This window comes from Cupressus sempervirens, chromosome 5 (assembly GCF_028749045.1).
Source record: "Cupressus sempervirens isolate cs-2001-9-10 chromosome 5, ASM2874904v1, whole genome shotgun sequence".
NCBI lineage: Eukaryota > Viridiplantae > Streptophyta > Pinopsida > Cupressales > Cupressaceae > Cupressus > Cupressus sempervirens.
In genome coordinates this window covers 540147386-540154717 of record NC_143122.1, presented here as the reverse complement: position 1 = coordinate 540154717, position 7332 = coordinate 540147386, and the positions used below count along the sequence as shown (strand labels likewise).

At 36.2% G+C, this 7332-nt stretch overlaps 1 pseudogene; it reads right to left on the bottom strand.

The window, feature by feature from the left end:
- Nucleotides 1-1134: 1134 nt before the first annotated feature.
- On the bottom strand, nt 1135-6616 carry LOC149557074 (calcium-dependent protein kinase 15 pseudogene; annotated as a pseudogene).
- Between the last annotated feature and the right edge of the window lie 716 nt (nt 6617-7332).

Genomic DNA, 7332 nt, shown 5'->3' with positions numbered 1-7332 from the left:
AGTACAAATGTATTCTAATTTTATAGTATTCTTGTCTACCATATCTCTTACATAATGGTAAGGAATTTCAATATGCTTGGATCTATCATAAAAAAGTGAATTCACAAAAAGCTTGATGGAACTCTAATTATCACAATGAATAATCATAGGATTCATGGCTTGACCAAATAGTCCCACAAGTAACTTCCTAAGCCAAACTACTTCCTGAGAGGTCATCGCTACTACAATGTATTCGGCTTCTGTGGAGCTTGTGCTACTAAAGATCATTTTTAGCATATCCAGGATATCATTACTAACCTTAAACTAAAACAAAATCTAGAAGTACTTTTTCTATCCTTAACACTTCCCCCCCAATATAAGTCTGTGAATCCATGTAAGTCTAAGTCAACTTTCTCATATTTGAGCCTAAGGTTAAGAGTGTCTTGTAAGTATCTCATAATGCATTTGACTACAACTAGGTGACTCTCCTTTAACTCACACATAAATTCACCAAGGTATAATATAGTGGCAAATTTTCGTATTTTGGAAAATTTGAGGTTTTGCTGGTGTGTTTTTTAGTGATTTTTGAGCCCTTCCATGGTTTACCTAGTCACCAAGCTTTTTCTGGGTTACCTGGTCGCCTAGGGTTGTTGGGTTTATTAATCGCCAAGGCATCCGACCAGGTAATGGTAACGGGGCAACATTCGCCAAAAAAAAAAAAAATCTTGTATTTGCATTTTTTCCTAGCCGTACTCGCCTATCATACAGTCGACTAGGTAATGGTAACGGGGCAACATTCGCCAAGTTTCAACGTTGAACTTGCATGCGGTATGGGGGAATTCGCCAACACAGTTTCATTTTTTTGTGGAGTCGGCTCGTTTCATCTTAGGGAAAGTGGAGGATTTGGCTCATTTCGCCTAGTAATTGATTTGTATAAATCCAAATTCGCGTGAGCATTGAAACATAATACTTCAGTATACCGCTGGCGCTCCTTCAAATTTCGGGCAGGAAAAATCACGGGCACGACTCAAACTCCAGATATAGCTTCCGCAACTGTTGTTATGTGCACCTTTCTGACCTGCGTGAACCAATCCCATATATATCGTGCACAGTAGCTGAAAAAGAATCCAATCAAAGGAAAAAATATATGTGTTATCATTCCCATGATGGGATGTGTTTTTCATGTTTTTTGCTTCCATTGGCATCTTGTTGACCTCTCCTAATCATGCTAGCAAATTCATCATAGTTAATTTGTCCATCATGGTCTATTTCTACCTCGACAATTATATCCCTAATGGTCTCTTCATCACCTAATCCATAGTTTTTTAGGGCTTGCTCCAATTCTTCCTTTGTAATGTACCCACTGCTATCTTTGTCAAAATATTGAAAGGCAGAATATATATGGTCTTCCTTGTCCATTCTATTCATGTGCACTATGGCTATGATAAATTCAAGGTAATCTATCATTCCATTCCCATCTACATCTATAGCATTCATCAATTGCCTGACTTCTAGGTCAGAGATTCTAGATCCCGATTTTTCAAGGCCAGTCTTTAACTCTTCGTATGTGATTGTACCAATATTATCAGTGTCTGTGGTTTTGAACATCTCCTTCAAACCCATTATTTCCTCTTCTGATAGACTCTCAGCAATCACCTTTTGAGAAACTTTCTTCAACTTGTTCATTGCCTTGAATTGCTTCATCCTAACCAATATAGCAGTGTCAAGTGGTTTGTCAGGGGCTTCCCCATCTTCCCTCATCCATGAATTGTTCAAAATGTCAATAGCTTTAATAAAATGAAGAGTTCAAATTCTTGATTTTCATTTGAGTTCCGCATCTAATATGGATTTACATCCTTCTATCAATCATGAAACACCATAAAAATGTCCCATGTACATGGTTGCATGTGATAAAAATCTAAGTGTAAAACTCAGATCTGGAATTGATTTTCTCTTAGAAAGGTCTGATTTTCACTTCCTAGCTGGATTGTTCTTGAGATTCTGATTTCTAAATAGGACCTGGACTTGTTTGTGATGTTTTCTTCAACCCTTTAATGTCTCCAAGTCTGCAATATATTTGTTGTTTAGAGTCGATGCCCTCTTAGCAACCTTGATTTGTCTGAAATGGCTTGATGGTTATTTGAACTTACTCTGATCTACTATGCAATATACTTCAAACTACAATTTTTGGATAAATCTCTTTATGTACTGCATTACTATGACAAAGTTTGTAGTTCTAGCGAGATTCCTATGTGTAGGCCAATTAGATGGATGGGTGATTGTTTAGTAAGTGTCATCTTTTCATATTACATAAAGCTTTTTTTCCTTTAACTCTTGCAATAGTAATCTTAAATGACCAGAAAATGTAGCACTGTAAGCTAATTATTTTGCAAATGGACATCTTTTTATATTGTACAACAAGTGTTTTTCTGTTAACTCTTACAGAAGTAATTTTAAATAGACCATAGATTCATTCAATGTAGCACTAGAAACTAACATATGATAAGTAGGAGCTTTCACAACAAGTCAATTTGTCATATTGCTATCAAGATTCAACTGTGTAATTTGTGGGTCAAACTCATTCAAACGTGTAGTTTTTGGTTCAAACTCATTGACTCATGTTTCGTGAGTAGCATTTCACAAGAACCCATCTCTTATGAGAATGAACATAACACTTAACACTCATCGCATCTAGGGGATGCTCACAAGGGTGAGGATTGGGCTTTCCCAAGATGTCACCCAACCCAATTCGACTCCAACTCAAGCATGCTTGATCATGGAGTTTTCTCCAACATTGAGCTCCCCTTAGCATGCTATCCCATTTGCAGAACTGTCAGCAAGAACATTTTCCTAAGGTTTTGCAAATGGGTTAGTAAGTTAAGTTTGATTTACATTGTAGGAACACTTGAGTTGGATCTTACTGTGATGTGTGACCTCTTGTGAAGGCCCAATACTTCACCCCTATGAGCATCACTGACATGTAATTAGTGCTAAGTGTTCTGTTCATTGTCATGAGAGATGGGTCCTTGTTAGCCACTCAATGAGCTTCACCCAAAACCTACATAGTTGAATCTTGATAGCAATATCACAAACTTACATATTATCTAAATTATAGTTTGAAAATTTTGAATCAGCATGTATCCAGCAGCCCTAACTAGGACTCTTACACGGTACTTGGAAAAGAGAATACAAAAAAGTGGTGGTTTTAAGTTTGTTATTGGGTCTACCTACAGTTTTGAGTCCTTTGTAAAAACTTGCAAGTCCTTGACTTGGATTCACTAGGGACTCTCCTTGTGAATCTGTTGTGAAAGGTCTCAACTATTTCACACATGGATGCATCCCCACCCCTGTAACCCTCGCCGCAGTTCCTGGAGGTATTTTAGATGAGATGTCTCGTACCCATCCTTAGAGCAATTTGTCTAGTTCCTCGTGTTGATTCAACATATTTGAATTTGGAATACCAACCAGAATCTTGTATAGCAACAAATGCTGGATGTAACCAGCTAAGAAAAGAGAATTCCTAATGAACATATACATAGCTTAGCAGTAGCTGTCCAAATGATATGCAAATAATTGTACCACTCGTATTTCATTAATGATTGATGTGGACAGTGGAGACAAAAATGTGATCAACAGCCTCAATCTGGCCACTAGTTTGCAAAATAAATTAAAATTGTGTCAAGCAGCACATGTCACAGTTTGAAAGATGGTAATGGCAGCCTAAAATTGCTCTTAACATGTTTGAATAATTAATTTCCGCCCTGTGGAGTGTCAAATATCTTGGTGAACATCATATACAGGTCATCATTTGTAAAATGGATGCACCACTATAAAGATGCAGTTACTTTGGTGCTAACCATTGAGAAGGTCAAAAATGAAATACATGGAAATGGTGCCCCATGGTTAATTAGGTATTGGCAATGGCTGATACAATCCAAGATTTTGATTGGAAAGCTTAGACTACTACAAATTATCAAGGGATGTAATTCTCAGCTTTTATCCCTGCAGAGCACCTTGACTATCTCTGTACACATCATATATATTGCATCATATGTGGAATGGACACACTACCATACAGATGTAGCTATGTTGGTGCTGAGCATTGAGAAGGCAATTACTGCAATCCAAGGAAATGGTGTCGAGTGGTCGAGATAAGGTATTAGTAATGGCTGATACAATCCAATCTTTCTACTGGAAAGCTTAGATTTACCACAAAAAAGAGTATTGAGAGAAGTAATTCTCAGCATTTTTCCATAGAGAAAACCAATTAAAGTAGCCTCAAATGTGTCAAGGTCTTTGAATAGATAAAAAATAAAAAATAAACACCACTGTAGCACAAATAAGCTTCTTTGAGAAGAATTTGATGCAGCAGCTAATAGGAGTGCATAGTAGGGTAAACTTGTATGGTGACATTTCTAACAAAGTGTAGTGGGAATGATGTCTAAAATATCAGCAGGCTGCTACAAGATATCAATATGCGTACCAAATTGGTGTTTTTGGAATAGATCATGTTCCACTCATTACTATTTGTGCAGTGAAGACTGAGAATATTCACCACTTTATTGATGATTCCCTTCTTATATTTGACCACCAAATGAAACTGTTGAATGTGATGCCTACATAAAATTTCAATGTACTCAATTATTAGATTGAGGGTTCAAAACTATAAGGTTATGTGCTCCTGTTATGCTTGTTTCCAAATAATTTACTGAATGTATGATGCCCAAATCAAATGTCAATATTCCTTAATTTTATGGCAAAAGTTCACAAAATGAAAGGATGGGTAATCAACATGCAAAATGATTTGTTTGTTATAAGTTGATTAATATTGCCATTGCTTGAGTAATTGGACTAGGACATAAGTTTTTTTTTTGTAGGTGCTATATATGGGCTTTATTTGTGACAGAGCCTCTAATGGTAGGCTACATGATGTCCTCATGCTTAAGGATTGTTCTGATGGAACATGCAATGTGTTGGTTGCAAGCTCGTCTGGCTTAGGAGAGAGCAAGTATAACTATATGTGAAGACCCTTCTAAAAATTACTATTCACTCAAGTGCCATTGGCTTGAATTAAGATTTTAATGACAAAAGAGATGAGCAACATGTGAGTAGCTATGAATGAATACCCATAGAATTTCATAACCCTAGTGAACTCATTGGGTTTGAATTATCAGATGTAGTGGGAGAGTCATGAAGACCTGAATTTATTTGCATCTATATGTCCTCCATGAAGCCAGTGAATAACCCTAGGCATTTGACAATATATTCATAAAGAATTTCATCATGGCTTAGCATTTATGTTGGCAAAGACAATGCTGAATTGCCCATTCATGAACTATGTGGTTGTCCCATGTGCTATACCTGAAGGCATTTATAAGACCAAATGCATGACTTATGACTTGAAGAGATCAAACTTGGTCTTGAAAATTATCATCTAGACATTGTTGGGTTCCATGCAAACTTGACTCTATACAAAAAGAAGTCTGCAGCATCATAAGATTGGGAAAAGTAACTAATTGCAAGAGATGGATACCAGCATTTTATAGTGATTTTATTTGTATAATAAGGGTTGAACGCAATTTTTATAAATACATGCATTAGGATTTTGTTGTGAGTTTGACAAATCATGACTAATTGCTTCTCATTATGCTCCTTTATTAGCACTACTAGAGCAAAATTTTCACAAGCCAAAGTGTAGGGCTGGATATTTCAGATGTCCCTTGACCATCTTGGGGATGGCTAGGCGCCCCATAAAGAAAGCAATTTTTCATAATTTTATAATGGTTAAAAACAATTTAAAAGGACTGTAAAATATTTCATGACATCATTAGAAAAAGGAGTACAACATGACAACATTATAACAACAACACCCACTATTACGATGGCATTATTACAGTAATTATATTGATCATGAAAATAGTAACAGTAATTTCCATTTTATAACAGCAAATAAATTAATCACAACAATGACATAAATATATCTGATTCAAATTCATCCTTGATGATATAACAGTTAACTCTACTGTCAATAATTTGGATTTTTTGTTCATTGTTTGAAGTTGCAAACTTCAAGTTCTTGATATTGTACTACAGGTGTATTTGTCATAGCTTGGTATAGTATGGTACACATATTCCAACTTCATTTTAACAATTTCATGTTATATTGCTATTCATTGACTCAGAAATTTGATTCTCTCACACATGCACATGCACATTACTATTGCACAAAAGATTGACCTGTCCATGCTTGGTACAACCACTGGACCTATAGAAGACACAAGAGGTTGTTAAACTAGGTTGCAAATCCAATGAAGGATGTTGGCCCACTACCAACAATCCCTTTCCCATTGTTACTCACCTTGTCCTACAAGACTTGGTACTTGTAACCAAGCTTTGATACCAGTTGATAACTGCTAGGTTGGCATGGTACCAAAAGATCGACTTGCCAATGTTTGATACAACCACTAGACTTATAGAAGATACAAGAGTTTGTCAAACCATGTTGCAAATCCTGTGAGGGCACCAACCCATTGCCAACAACATACACATACACATACACATACACATACACATACACATACCCACTATCCCCAGAAAGGGCCGTCTGATTGCCATCCCTGAGACTGTTGTACCCCATCCCTATCCCAAAAATGCTGTGGAACTTAGGTATCAAAACATTATCATTTGATAGGGGATGTATTCCTTCCTGTTTGATTCCTACCATAATCTTCACCTTAGTGTCGTCTATTGTGCCAGTAGTTTATTGTGATCAATGGTTGAATGGATGCATTGTGTATCTATATCTTCCTTTTATGCTACTTAATGTGGAGTCTTGTCCTTGGTATCATCTGTTTTGCTAGTAGTCCATAATGACCAATGGTCAAGAATAGATGCATCGTGTATCTATAATATATATCTTCCTTCTATGCTAGTCAATGTGGGGGAGAGCCTTTTATGTGGCTGAATATATCCCCGTTCTTATTCCAGTCATTCCTACCTCCATCCATTTCTGATCTCTCCATCATATAAAATGGTATATAGATTGACTAGCTCTTTGTAGGTTTCTGATTTTAGTTGGATTGTATATTTTGGTTTATGCAAAAAAATTGACGTATATTTTGGTTTATGAAAAAAAATTGATATATATTTTGGCAAACAACGGGCAGGCAAGAGACTAGAGTTACAATCTCGCAACACATTACATAGAAATTAGAATTCTAGAGAAAGTGTAAAGGACCAAGGTAGGCAATAATTTCTTTACACTTCATAGTATTGCTATTATTAATTAATTTCAATTTCTAGTCTGAAACTAATACAGCTTATTCTCAAGGAAGTAAACGGATTGTCAATGGA